The sequence below is a fragment of the Anolis sagrei genome, chromosome 11, assembly GCF_037176765.1.
Source record: "Anolis sagrei isolate rAnoSag1 chromosome 11, rAnoSag1.mat, whole genome shotgun sequence".
In the NCBI taxonomy this organism is placed as follows: Eukaryota; Metazoa; Chordata; class Lepidosauria; order Squamata; family Dactyloidae; genus Anolis; species Anolis sagrei.
The window spans coordinates 936,211-950,541 of record NC_090031.1 but is presented as its reverse complement, the minus strand read 5'-3'; the positions used below and the strand labels follow the sequence as shown (position 1 = coordinate 950,541).

The window sequence follows — 14,331 nt, the reverse complement described above, 5'->3', positions numbered from 1 at the left end:
CAATTACTACGGGCGAGGGGAGGAGGAGGGCCCGGCAGTCAATCACGCCAAGGAATAAACATGATGGGACTTCATTAAAAATGAAAAATTAATCAAGGTTCGCGCACGGGCACGCCGGCGGAGCCCTCCAGCGGACCTCCACATGGAAGGAAGCGGGCGGGTGGGGCGGCGGGCATTAACTCGCCTCTGGGGAGACCCTCCGACCTGGCCATATGGGCACCAGCAAGCACCAACAAAGCCAGATGAGCCGCCTCTTTGGCCTGCCAGCATCCCTCTCCTGGTATATGACAACGTAGTCTTTGCACATTCAGAGGAAGACCAACAACATTGGCTATAGTTCTCTAATATGCCGATGATAATGTAGTCTGTGCTCATTCAGAAGAAGATCTACAACATATGTTATAGAGCTCCTGTATGCTGATGATAACATAGTCTGTGCACATTCAGAAGACCTACAACATCAGTTATAGTACTCTAATATGCCGATGATAACGTAGTCTGTGCACATTCCGAAGACCTACAACATCAGTTATAGTACTCTAATATTCTGATAATAACGTAGTCTGTGCACATTCAGAAGAAGACCTACAACATCAGTTATAGTACTCTAATATTCCCATAATAACGTAGTCTGTGCACATTCAGAAGAAGACCTACAACATCGGTTATAGTTCTCTAATATGCCAATGATAATGTAGTCTGTGCACATTCAGAAGAAGATCTACAACATTGGTTATAGTTCTCTAATATGCCGATGATAATGTAGTCTGCACACATTCAGAAAAAGACCTACAACATCTGTTATAGTTCTCTAATATGCCGATGATAATGTAGTCTGTGCACATTCAGAAGAAGACCTACAACATCAGTTATAGTACTCTAATATTCCGATAATAACGTAGTCTGTGTACATTCAGAAGGAGACCTACAACATCGGTTATAGAACTCTAATATTCCAATGATAACATAGTCTGGACACATTCATGAGAAGACCTACAACATCAGTTATAGTACTATAATATGCCGGTGATAATGTAGTCTGTGCACATTCAGAAGAAGACCTACAACATTGGTTATAGTTCTCTAATATTCTGATAATAACGTAGTCTGTGTACATTCAGAAGGAGACCTACAACAGTGGTTCTCAACCTGTGGGTCCCCGGGTGTTTTGGCCTTCAGCTCCCAGAAATCCTCACAGCTGCTAAACTGGCTGGGATTTCTAGGAGTTGTAGGCCAAAAACATCTGGGGACCCCAGGTTGAGAACCAGATCTACAACATGTTATAGAGCTCCTGTATGCCGATGATAACATAGTCTGTGTACATTCAGAGGAAGACCTACAACATCGGTTATAGAACTCTAATATTCCAATGATAACATAGTCTGGACACATTCATGAGAAGACCTACAACATCAGCTATAGTACTCTAATATTCCGATGATAATGTAGTCTGTGCACATTCAGAAGAAGACCTACATCGGTTATAGTACTCTAATATTCCGATGATAACGTAGTCTGCGCACATTCAGAAGAAGACCTACAACATTGGTTATAGTACCCTAATATGCCTATGATAATGCACATATTCAGAAGATCGACAACATCTGTTATAGAACTCCAGTATGCCGATGACAACGTAGTCTGTGCACATTCAGAAGAATTCATAACAGTAGCAAAATTATAGTTATCAAATAGGAACGACAATAATGTTATGGTTGGGGGGGGGGGAGGTCACCACAACATGAGGAACTGGATTAAGGGGTTGCGGCATTAGGAAGGGTGAGAACTACTGTCCTACCTACTGACATTTCCAGCTATCCGAAGTCCGTAAAGCAGAAGTACATTAAACAAACCTTAGCACACTTGATGAAATTAACAATCGATTTACCAAAACGGGCCCTTTTCCGGGCCAGTAATAATAAATGATCTGTGCTCGTCATTGTCGGGATTGATGCTCCGTGGTTCATTTATTTTTAAAGCCACTTCTCATCCTTTGACAAGTAAACCACATCAATCTCATAAGGCATTCAATGAAGCAGAAAACAGATTGACTCTCCCGGCGAGAACGTGGTCTTCCCAGTTCAATTGAGCATGCTCCATTCCTTCATGCGCTCCCAAGCCCAATTGCTCCACAGTGCGCACCCTGATTCCTTCTGTTTTAAGGAAGGGGAGCTGGACACGAGCCAAATGCCAGGCTATGGGCCTCACAGAAACAGACAGGCAAGAAAGGAAAGGGATTTATTTTTATTTATCGTGTCATCAGCAACCAGACCATTGTATTACATTTCTAACAGAACAAAACAAACAAACAGATTAAAAAACCCACAAATTTTGCAAACTTGGTAGTTCGTTAAATGTCCTTTGACCAGTCTCTGCCCACTTGGAGTGCCTGTGGTGTTGCCGCAAGGAGGTCCTCCCTTGTGCATCATGTGGCAGGGCTCAGGGTGCATTGCAGCAGGTGGTCAGTGGTTGGCTCTTTTCCACACTCGCATGGCGTGGACTCCACTTGGTGGCCCCATTTCTTGAGGTTGGCTCTGCATCTCGTGGTGCCAGAGCGCAGCCTGTTCAGTGCCTTCCAAGTCGCCCAGTCTTCTGTGTGCCCAGGGGGGAGTCTCTCCTTTGGTGTCTCATTCTGGGTTTGGGCCTGCCACTTTTGTACTCTCGCTTGCTGGGGTGTTTCAGCGAGTGTCTCTGTCGAGCTTAGAAAACTATTTCTTGATTTAAGTTGTTGACGTGCTGGCTGATACCTAACAGGGGATGAGCTGGAGATGCCTCTGCCTTGGTCCTTTCACTATTGGCTGCTACTTCCCAGCGGATGTCAGGTGGTGCAATACCGGCTATGCAGTGTAATTTCTCCCGTGGTGTAGGGCGCAGACACCCCGTGATAATGCGGTATGTCTCATTAAGAGCCACATCCACTGTTTTAGCGTGGTGAGATGTGTTCCACACCGGGCATGCATACTCAGCAGCAGAGTAGCATAGCGCAAGGGCAGATGTCTTCACTGTGTCTGGTTGTGATCCCCAGGTTGTGCCAGTCAGCTTTCGTATGATATTGTTTTTAGCACCCACTTTTTGCTTGATGTTCAGGAAGTGCTTCTTGTAGGTCAGGGCACGGTCCAGGGTGACTCCCAGGTATTTGGGTGCGCTGCAATGCTCCAGTGGGATTCCTTCCCAGGTAATAATCCTCAGAGGTTGGGATGCTTGTCTGTTCTTAAGGTGAAAGGCACATGTCTGTGTTTTAGATGGGTTAGGGATCAGCTGGTTTCCCCTGTAATAGGCAGTAAGAGCACCTAGGGCTTTGGAGAGCTTCTGTTCAACCATCTCAAAGCTCCCTGCTTGAGCGGTGATGGCATGATCATCAGCATAGATGAAGCTCTCTGTCCCTTCTGGCAGTGCGCAATTATTTGTGTAGATGTTGAACATTAACGAAGCGAGCACGCTCCCCTGAGGCAGGCCGTTCTTCTGTTTCCGCCATCTGCTTCTCTGGCCCTGGAACTCAACCAAAAAGCTCCTGTTTTGTAGAAGGTTTCCTATGAGGCGGGTGAGGTGGTCGTCCTTCGTGATATTATACATTTTTCTCAGGAGGAGGTGGTGGTGGTTCACAGTCTCATAGGCTGCTGACATATCTATGAAGACAGCTCCTGTGATCTGCTGCCTTTCAAAGCCATCTTCTATGTGCTGAGTCAGGTTCAGCACTTGCAATGTGCAGCTTTTGCCTTTCTTGAAGCCAGCAGGAAAGGGAAGGGAAGGGAAAGGAAAGGGATGATCTGTGTTCATATTTGGATATATAGAATATTCATGGCACGTTTGGTACAGATCCATCATTGTTTGAGTCCACAGTGCTCTCTGGATGGAGGTAAACTACAACTCCCGAACTCAAGGTCAACTATATGTATGCTTCGTTTTGGTCACCTAAAACTGTTAGTGCCAGCTGCGCCCGTACCTTGGGAAGTCTGACTTGGCTATGGTGGTCCACGATCTGGTTACATCCTGTATAGACTACTGCAACGCTCTCTACGTGGGGTTGCCTCTGAAGACTTCCCGGAAGCTCCAACTAATCCAATGAGCGGCAGCCAGACTACTAACAGGAGCGGGGTACAGGGAGCACAATACTCCTCTGTTGCGTCAGCTTCACTGGCTGCCAATTAGCTTCTGAGCACAATTCAAAGTGCTGGTGTTGACCTATAAATCCCTAAACAACTCCGGCCCAGTTTACCTGTCCGAACGGATTCTCCCCTATGAATCGTCAAGGTTGTTAAGATCTTCTGGAGGGGCCCTGCTCTCGGTCCCACCACCCTCGCAATTGCGTCTGGTGGGGACGAGGGACAGGGCCTTCTCGGTGGTGGCCCCTCAGATCTGGAACTCCCTCCAACAGGAGATTAGAACTGCTCCCTCCCTCCTGAAGTTCAGGAAGCTAACAAAGACTTGGCTATGGAATGCGGCCTTTGATAACTGAGTCAACTTTGGTCCACATGGAAGGAGAATGAATAACTGTGAATTAAGACCAGGAATGCTTTGACGACGTGGCTATGTGATTGTGATGACGACGATGTTGTATTGTAATATGTTTTTAGTTGTGTAATGATGATGCATTGTGTGGTTTGTATTTTTGTATATGAACACATGTTGTGAACCGGATCTGAGTCCCTCTTGTAGGTGAGAAGATCGATATAGAAAACTTGTAAATAAATAAATAAATAAATTGTGATTTTATTCTGACGACCTGGCTTTTGTAATTGTATGATCTGTATTTTAATGTATTTTTGTATTAATGTATTATTATGATGCTCTTATGTTTACTATATTTGTGTTGAATCTTCTGCTGTCAGCCAGCCTGAGTCCCTCTTCGGAGGTCGAGAAGACCGGGTTATAAAAGCTCTCAATAAATAAATAAAATAAATTAGCAAAGCAAATAAATTTGCAAAAACCGCCGCCCTTTTTGCCTCCGTTCCTGGGCGTCTGCATTTGACAACAAGGGACAAGCTTTCCCGTTCTTTTTCCAACCAATCTCACCAGAGACGAAAGGGTGGTGGCGGGACGCAGCTGAGAAGACACAAATCACCGCCAAGGGTCCCGAGGGCAGCACGGGCCCCTCTTCTGGATCAATCCCCAGGTTTACGTTTTTGCAAATGGCAGTTGCGTTTTTGAGGTTTTAATGAGCCCTGAAAGAGGACGAGGGGGGGATCCATGCCGGCCCCCGCCGGTGCCGCGAAAGTCCAGGGCGTGAACTGCGTCCCGGGAGAGCGCAAGCGGCGCTGCCTCACCGCTGGCTCCAGGACATGTGCCACCTGCTCTGACGCCTCCCTCAAGGGTCCCTTCCTCTTCCGAATCAAAGCATGGCTGACATTATAAACCCCGCGTGGCTCTTCTGAAATCCGTCTTCATCGATCCAGCAAACACACAGTGGACGTATCGGAGGCGGCGCAGCAGCCATTGATTGAGTTTGGCCTCCGCACCAAAGTTTTCGAAATAAATGAGCCTTGGAGGAGAGCGATGCTGCAGCTTCTTTATGTCACCGAACGACCAAGGACGGAATGACGACACCTTGGAGAGGAGCTGCCTCCGATATTGCCTCTTCACTCCCCTTCAGAGCAATTTGGGATCTTATTTGACTCCATTCGGAGAGGAGGGAGGGGATCACGCACATCCTGGCCCACGGCAGAAGAATTAGGCTGAGAGAGAGGCATTCCACTTCAAGAAGAGCGTGGAAGGGAAACAGACACTACTACTGTGCCATTTTCCGGTCTACGCCAGGATCCCACTCTCTCTGGTTTAGAAAAGCATGACCTTTTAGAGATCATAACTTTGGGGAAATTTACTTTATTTTATTTATTTACTTTGCTTATATACCGCTGTTCTCAGCCCGGGGGCGACTCACAGCGGTGTACAACATAGAAAGAACAAGGTTCAAAATTCAAGACACAGTATAAAATAATTCACCATCCAGCATTATACAAAAAACATCGTCATTACTACGAAAACCATTCAGCGTCGTCTCATCATCCAAACCACAATCCAGTATCATTTCCCGTTGTTCCATTCCTATAGTCATTACCAATCATTGCACTTCTTGTTCGAATGCCTTCTTGAACAACCAAGTCTTTAATTTCCTGCGGAATATCAGGAGTCACGCTTCCAAAGCCTTTTGGAAATAAATTGGCAGATACTGAGGCGATCTCTCGTTGTCTGAGTAGGATTGTCCTCCAAGATCACTGTACTGTGGGTCCATAGGTGACAGTGGAGCCTACACGATGATCTGGGCAGCAATGGCTCCCAAAGTGACCCATTTAAGTGGAATCAGGTGTCAAACAGGAATGATGTGTTATTGCCCCAACTTTATTCTCCATCTTCATCGCTATGATACTTCACCTTGTTGATGGGAAGCTTCCCACCGGAGTGGAAATCATGGCAAGCTATTCAACCTCAGCAGACTGAAAGCCAAAACCAAGGTTACAACAACATCTGTTATAAAACTCCAGTATGATGATGACAACGTCGTCTGTGCGCATTCAGAAGACCTACTCTAAACAGCTTCGCAGAAGCATACGAGAAGCTCGGCCTGTCATTGCACATCGAGAAAACCAAAGTGCTGTTCCAGCAGTCACTAGCCAGTCCCTCTCCAATGCCAGAGATACAGCTTAATGGTGTAGCATTAGAAAATGTGGACCATTTCCGCTCCCTTGGCAGCCACCTCTCCACCAAAGTCAACATCGACACTGAAATACAACACCACTTGAGCTCTGCGAGTGCAGCATTTTTCCGAATGAAGCAGAAAGTGTTTGAGTACCAGGACATTCATAGGGATACCAAGGTACTTGTCTATAAAGCTATTGTCCTACCAACCCTGCTATATGCCTGCGAAACCTGGACTGCCTACAGACGTCAACATTAACACCAAAATACAACACCGCCTGAGCTCTGCGAGTGCAGCATTTTTACAAATGAAGCAGAGTGTTTGAGGACTGGGACATGCACAGGGATACCAAAGTTCTTGTCTATAAAGCTATTGTCTTCCCAAGCCAGCCATATGCCTGCGAAACGTGGACTGTCTACAGACGTCACATGCAACTCCTGGAACGATTCCATCAGCGCTGCCTCTGGAAAATCCTGCAAATGTCTTGGGAAGACAGGCAGACAAACGTCAGCGTGCTGGAAGAAGCAAAGACCACCAGCATAGAAGCGATGCTCCTCCGCCATCAACTCCACTGGACCGGCCACGTTGTCCGGATGCCTGACCACCGTTTCCCAAAGCAGTTGCTCTATTCTGAACTCAAGAATGGAAAATGGAATGTTGCAGGAAAGGAAAAGAAATTGAAAGATGGGCTCAAAGCCAACCTTAAAAACTCTGGCATAGAGACTGAGAACTGGGAAGCCCTGGCCCTTGAGCGCTCCAGCTGGAGGTCAGCCGTGACCAGCAGTGCTGCAGAATTTGAAGAGGCACGAATGGAGGGCGAAAGAAAGAAATGTGCCAAGAGGAAGGCGCATCAAGCCAACCCCGACCGAGACCGCCTTCCACCTGGAAACCGATGCCCTCACTGCGGGAGAACATGAGGGTCAGGAATAGGGCTCCACAGCCACCTTCGGACCCACCCCCAGGACACCGAACTTGGAGGACCATCATCCTCGGACTACGAGGGATCGCCTAAGTAAGTAAAGTAAGTAAGTACATAGTGATACACGAAAAGATGCATTTCAGATCCTAGAATTCTGCCCTGCAGATGGATTTAAGGAGTGCCCATGACGAGAGTTTGGGGCATGTTTAATTCCATGATTGGGGCTGTTTCTTGCACGCCCGTTCGTTTGCTGCGTTGCATAGAGAAAGCTCTTATGGCTTATCCATCCCTAAATATCCCTCTTGAGTCAAGATGGGCTTCTTTCCACAGGTAGAACTCGGCAAATAAAAAGCAACACTTCGAGCAACGCTTCCCCACCTCTAAACAAACCAACAAAAAAATGGAAAACAAAGTGGCCTCTCTCAAACAAAAGCCAAATCCTATGCAAATCTTTTTGATCAACATCCACAAACATTTATTTAAGCTTTTGAGACGTTGGAAATGGGGAGAAGAGGGGGGAGGAAAGATGCAAAGGACAGCTTAGAGGCTGGCTGCTCGCATACATATTCAGCAGGAAGATTATAGGATCCGAGCTGGGCTGCCTTCGGTGTCTCCAAAGTCCGCACGGAGAGAAGGGGAGAACAAAACTAACGAGAAGGGGAGCAGATGCCAGACAATGGCCGCCTTGGCCCCTGCTTTCCCCCCTCCCACCTTCTTCTCCCTTTCATTCCCCCTCCTTCAATATGCTTGGGTCATTCAAGGATTCTCCTATAGACTCCGCATTGTGGACGAGCGAGCGCTCTAAGCCGGACCTCTGTCAGCTTTCCAAAAGTTCCCCATAAAAAGGCATTATGCAAATGCTACCTCTCGTTCTCTCTTTCTCTCTCTATCTTGGCTCCCATCGCCCGCCGAGGATTGCAAGTCCCAGCCTTCATTTCTGCACGGCGGCCTTTGCCTCAGGGCCGTGCTGCTTGTTTTGACAGTAGATCCCCCGAGATAGTTGGGATTAGCCCGGCTTGTTTAGATAAACTCGCCAAATCAAGGCCTTCTCGAGGTAGACGACTGGGTGGATGTCACGACCGGGTTTCCAGCTGCTGCCTTCTTTCATCCCCAAACAACTGCAGAGCCACAGCCACGGGCCATCTCCCACTCCTCCGTGCAACATTAGAGGCGGCCAAGAGAAGCCTTTGTCAGCCTCCGTGGTAAAATAAGGTACAACTATACAGTTTAGATGCATCATCCAAGGGAACACGGCGGCCTGGCTGTGCAAAGGACATCTGGACATGCATTGGGGGGGGGGGGGGAGAGAGAGCATGACAGGTAAGGAATTTTAAAAAAACATATATTTTTTTTCCTCACGTAATAGTCGCACCCCTTTTTAATGTCTTTCTAGGTGACTTTATATTTCGAGGCATGAAGATTACTGCAGAGGCAGACAGCAGCCAGGAAATCCAGTGTCCAGTTCCAAAAGGACAAAGGCATGCGCCAACTTGGGCCCTCCCTCCAAGTGTTTTGGACTCCAACTCCCACAATGTGGGTATGCAGATGATCCCTTGATTGACTGGAGTGTCCAAGAGAACAAAGGCATGGGCCAACTTGGGCCTTCCCTCCAAGTGTTTTGGACTCCAACTCCCACAATGTGGGTATGCAGATGATCCCTTGATGGACTGAAGTGTCCAAGATGACAAAGGCATGGGCCAACTTTGGTCCTACCTCGAGGTGCTTTGGACTTCAGCTCGCGCAACATGGGTATGCAGATGATCCCTTGATTGAGTGTCCCGTTCCAAGAGGATAAAGCCATGGGCCAACTTGGGCCCTCCCTCCAGGTGTTTTGGACTTCAATTCCCACAACGTGGGTATGCAGATGATCCCTTCATTGACCGAAGTGTCCAGTTCCAAGAGGACAAAGCCATGGGCCAACTTCGATCCTCCTTCCAGGTGTTTTGGACTCCGTCACAACGTGTGTATGCAGATGATCCCTTGATTGACTGAAGCCTCCAGTTCCAAGAGGACAAAGGCATGGGTCAACTTGGGCCTTCCCTCCAGGAGTTTTGGACTCCAACTCCCACAACTTGGGTATGCAGATGATCCCTTGATTGCCTAAAGTGTCCAGTCCCAAGAGGACAAAGGCATGGGCCAACTTCGATCCTCCTTCCAGATGTTTTGGACTCCAACTCCCACAACTTGGGTATGCAGATGATCCCTTCATTGACTTAAGTGTCCAGTTGCAAGAGGACAAAGCCATGGGCCAACTTCGATCCTCCCTCCAGGTGTTTTGGACCTCAACTCCCCCAACGTGTGTATGCAAACGACCCCTTGATGGACTAAAGTGTCCAGTTCCAAGAGGACAACTTGGGCCCTCTCTCCAGGTGTTTTGGACTTCAACTCCCACAACCTGGGTATGCAGATGATCCCTTGACTGACTGAAGTGTCCTCTTCCAAGAGGACAAAGGCATGGGCCAACTTGGTCCCTCCCTCCAGGTGTTTTGGACTTCAACTCCCACAACTTGGGTATGCAGATGATCCCTTTATTGACTTAAATGTCCAGTTCCAAGAGGACTAAGGCATGGGCCAACTTGGGCCGCCCTTCCAGGTGTTTTGGACTTCCACAACACCTAGGGTTAGGGTTAGGGAACGGAAGGGGCCTGAGGCTGTTAGGAATAGTGGGAGTTGAAGTCCAATACACCTGGAGGGACAAAATTTGCCCATGCCTGCTATATGCGCTAAGATTTAGTATGACTACTTACACTTGTACGTTCAGGCCTCTTTCCACAGCAAATGATTGAAACTGTACTCGTTTATGCATTCAACATACAGAATTTCTTGGAAAATACTGCAATACATAACGGGGGTCCTAAATTCCTCATTACTTCTCATACAGATGCTACCCACTTATTTAAATTTCCCATTTTTTTTCTTTCCCAGTAAAAGAAACTTGTTGAGTCCCAAGTATTTAAGGATACACGTGGTACAAAATCTGGCACTGAGAGACTCGTGGATCTGAGGAATGACTGCAATGTAAACACTCAGTAATTGCTGGAGCAAAACAGCAAAAGGAAGCCCAGCACCGGGTCAAAGGAGAGTAAATATCTTAATTCTTCCTCTGCTCTCAGGGTATTTGATTCAATTAGTGAAGAGGACTGAAAAGAGGGACAGCAGAACCTGAGGGAACTGACAGATGCAGGGGATAAAGAGCTTACAGAACCAGGGTGCAAGCGATGAAAAGGTTCTCCTCGAAGAGAAGGCATCAGTCTGTTCAGTGCCTTCCAAGTCGCCCCGTCTTCTGTGTGCCCAGGGGGGAGTCTCTCATCTGGTATCACCCATGGATTGAGGTGCTGGGTTTGGGCCTGCCACTTTTGGACTCTCGCTTGCTGAGGTGTTCCAGTGAGTGTCTCTGTAGATCTAAGAAAACTATGTCTTGATTTAAGTCGTTGACGTGCTGGCTGATACCCAAACAGGGGATGAGCTGGAGATGTCTCTGCCTTGGTCCTTTCACTATTGGCTGCTACTTCCCGGCGGATGTCAGGTGGTGCAATACCGGATAGACAGTGTAATTTCTCCAGTGGTGTATGGCACAGGCACCCCGTGATAACGCGGCATGTCTCATTAAGAGCCACATCCACAGTTTTAGTGTGGTGAGATGTATTACACTCTGGGAATGCAACCAGCAGCAGAGTAGCAAAGCGCAAAGGCAGATGTCTTCACTGTGTCTGGTTGTGATCCCCAGGTTGTGCCAGTCAGCTTTCGTGTGATGTTGTTTCTAGCGCCCAGGGGGACATGAGAGAAGCCTCCTCGTAGGATTGCAAGACATCCGGGCATCCCCTGGGCAACGTCTTCATAGACGGCTGATTCTCTCGCCTCAGAAGCAACCAGAAGCAACTTGGAAGGCGCTGAACAGTCTGCATTCTTGGCACCACGAGACGCAGGGGCCACAAAGTGGAGTCCATGACATGAGAGTGTGTAGGAGAGCAAACCACAGAGCGCTGACTCCAATGCGGTCTAAGCCTTGCCACATGCACAATGGAGGACCTTCTTATAGCAACGCCAGAGCCACTCCAAGTGGTCAGCATCTGGTCTAAGGCAATGTAACGCCAAGTTTTGAACTTTGTTTGTGGTTTTTTAAATACATTATAACTATATTCTTAATTTGACCTGATAAATAAAGAAATAGAAGGAAGCTTTGTTCAAGAAACTTTGGCTACCGACAGATTCCACAGAGTGAAAATGTGGACATAAGAGAAATAGATCAGAAGTGTTGTTGATGCATTTGTTCCTCAGCCCACAAGGAGAATGAAATGAGATGCACGATCAATAACGTTTTGGGTTTGCACCTAACCTTGTTCTAATCCATTCCCTTTCTTCTGGATTATTCAACTGAAATAATATGATGTAAGAGTTGTGCATATTTTTTTATCGTCTTTTAAGTCTTATACGGATGTTGCAACAGCAACGGTGATGCAGCCATGATGATGCAAGGAGAGTTTTCTTTGAGTTGATGGGTGTGCAAGCTGCAGCATTTACTGTTTTATAAAGCTACTAGCTGTCCCCAGCCACGCTTTGCTGTGGCCTCAGTCTGGTTCCTTCCTTCCCTACCTCTTTCCTTCCTTATCACCCCTTTTTCTGTCCCTTTCTTCTTTCTCTTCTTCCTTCCTTCTCGACTTCTTTCTTTCCTTCCTTTCTTCTCTCCTTCCTTCCCTCTTTCCCTCCCTCCCTCCCGCTTTCATTCCTTCCCTCTTTTCTTCCTTCCTTTTCTCCTTCCTTCCTTCCCTACCTCTTACCTTCCTCATCTCCCCCTTTCTGTCCCTTCCTCTTTCTCTTTTCCTTCCTTCTCTGCCTCTTTCTTTCCCTCTTTTTTCTCATTCCTTCCCTCTTTCCCTCCCTCCTTCTCTCCCTCCTTTCCTATGTCTCTATCCTTTCTTCGTGCTTTCTCTTTAATTCCTTCCTTCCCTCCTTCCTTCCCTCCCGCTTTCATTCCTTCCCTCTTTTTTCTTTCCTTTTCTCCTTCCTTCCTTCTCGACCTCTTTCCTTCCTCATCTCCCTCCTTTTTCTGTCACTTTCTTTTTCTCCTCTTCTTTCTCTGCCTCTTTCTTTCCTTCCTTTCTTTTCTCATTCCTTCCCTCTTTCCCTCCCTCCCACTTTCATTTCCTTCCCTCTTTGTTCTTTCCTTTTCTCCTTCCTTCCCTACCTCTTTACTTCCTCATTTCACCTTTTCCTGAGCCTTCTCTTTCTCTTCTTCCTTCCTTTTCTGTCTCTTTCTTTCCTTCCTTTTCTCATTCCCTCCCTCCTTCTCTCCATCCTTTTCATATGTCTCTTTCCTTTCTTCATTATTTCTCTTTCTTTCCTTCCTTCTATCCTTTCTTCCCTCCCGCTTTCATTCCCCTTTTTTCTTTCCTTTTCTCCTTCCTTCCTTCCCTACCTCTTTCCTTCCTCATCTTCCCCCTTTTTCTGTCCCTTCTCTTTCTCTTCTTCCTTCCTTCTCTGCCTCTTTCTTTCCTTCCTTTCTTTTCTCATTCCTTTCCTCTTTCCCTCCCTCCTTTCATGTCTCTTTCCTTTCTTCATTCTTTCTCTTTCTTCCCTCCCGCTTTCATTCATTCTTTCTTTTTTCTTCCCTTTCTCCTTCCTCCCTTCTTTCCCTCCCTTATTCCTTCCTTCCCCACTTTTTCTTTCCCTTTCCTTTTCTCTTCTTCCTTCCTTCTCTGCCTCTTTCTTGCCTTCCTTTTTCTCATTCCTTCCCTCTTTCCCTCCTTCCTTTCATATGTCTCTTTCCTTTCTTCATTCTTTCTCTTTCTTTCCTTCCTTCTCTCCTTTCTTCACTCCCGCTTTCATTCCGGGGTCACGCATGCACTGTATCATCATTTAGGTTTTTTGGCTTTTTAAGTCCTTTCTGTTGTGTTTTTCAGTGTGTTTATGAGTGATGGTCACTCGTTGGCCTGAGAGGTGTCTTGTGTCCAAATTTGGTGTCAATTTGCCCAGTGGTTTTTGAGTTACGTTAATCCCACAAATGAATATTACATTTTTATGTATATAGATTCTGTTCCATATGAGAGCGATGGAGGAATGAATGCCTCTGCGAAGAGGATGCCTTTTGCCATCTGTAGTTGGTACAAGTACTTCCATTAAAAAATAAAAATGTACTTGTTTGTTTACTTACATAATTTATATCCTGTGACTTCAGCGTATTTACATATATTCCCAGGGTAGATAACAAAGTAGCAAGATACTTAAAAGGGGGGGGGGGGAGCATACAAACAAATACAACAAATTAAAACAGCAACGTTCAATCTATACAGAAAATAAACAGCAAAACATTTCCATCAAAGGCCACATCAGCTTCATGGTTGCATTGGATCTATGGATGGAGAATCCGTGGATACAGGGGGGCAGCACTAATTTATTTACCTTTTTAGTTCTTACCCAATTTGGATCACCAGTTGTTACTGAATGACGACAACTCCCATCGCTTTTGATTGTCTGCCATGCAGACTGAGGATAATGGGAATGACAAGCAACAGCACTGATGACCAGCCAGTGTCAGAAGGGACAGAGTTTCCTCTATGCTAACGATCATGACATCACCGCTCAAGCAGGGAGCTTTGAAAAGGTTGAACAGAAAGTCTCCGAAGCTTGCTCCATCCATGTTCAGCATTTACACAACTGAGCAGCCACTGCCAGAAGTGACAGAGAGCTTCATCTATGCTGACGATCATGCCATCACTGCCCAAGCACGGAGCTTTGAAATGATTGACATAGATGAAACTATAAGAGCATCTGAAACTCT

At 46.6% G+C, this 14,331-nt stretch overlaps 1 protein-coding gene across 4 annotated transcripts in view; it reads right to left on the bottom strand.

Moving 5' to 3' along the window:
- DENND1A (DENN domain containing 1A) overlaps window positions 1-14,331 on the bottom strand; it is a 364,486-nt gene that overhangs the window by 247,072 nt on the left and 103,083 nt on the right. The gene's annotated exons all lie outside the window — the stretch shown is intronic.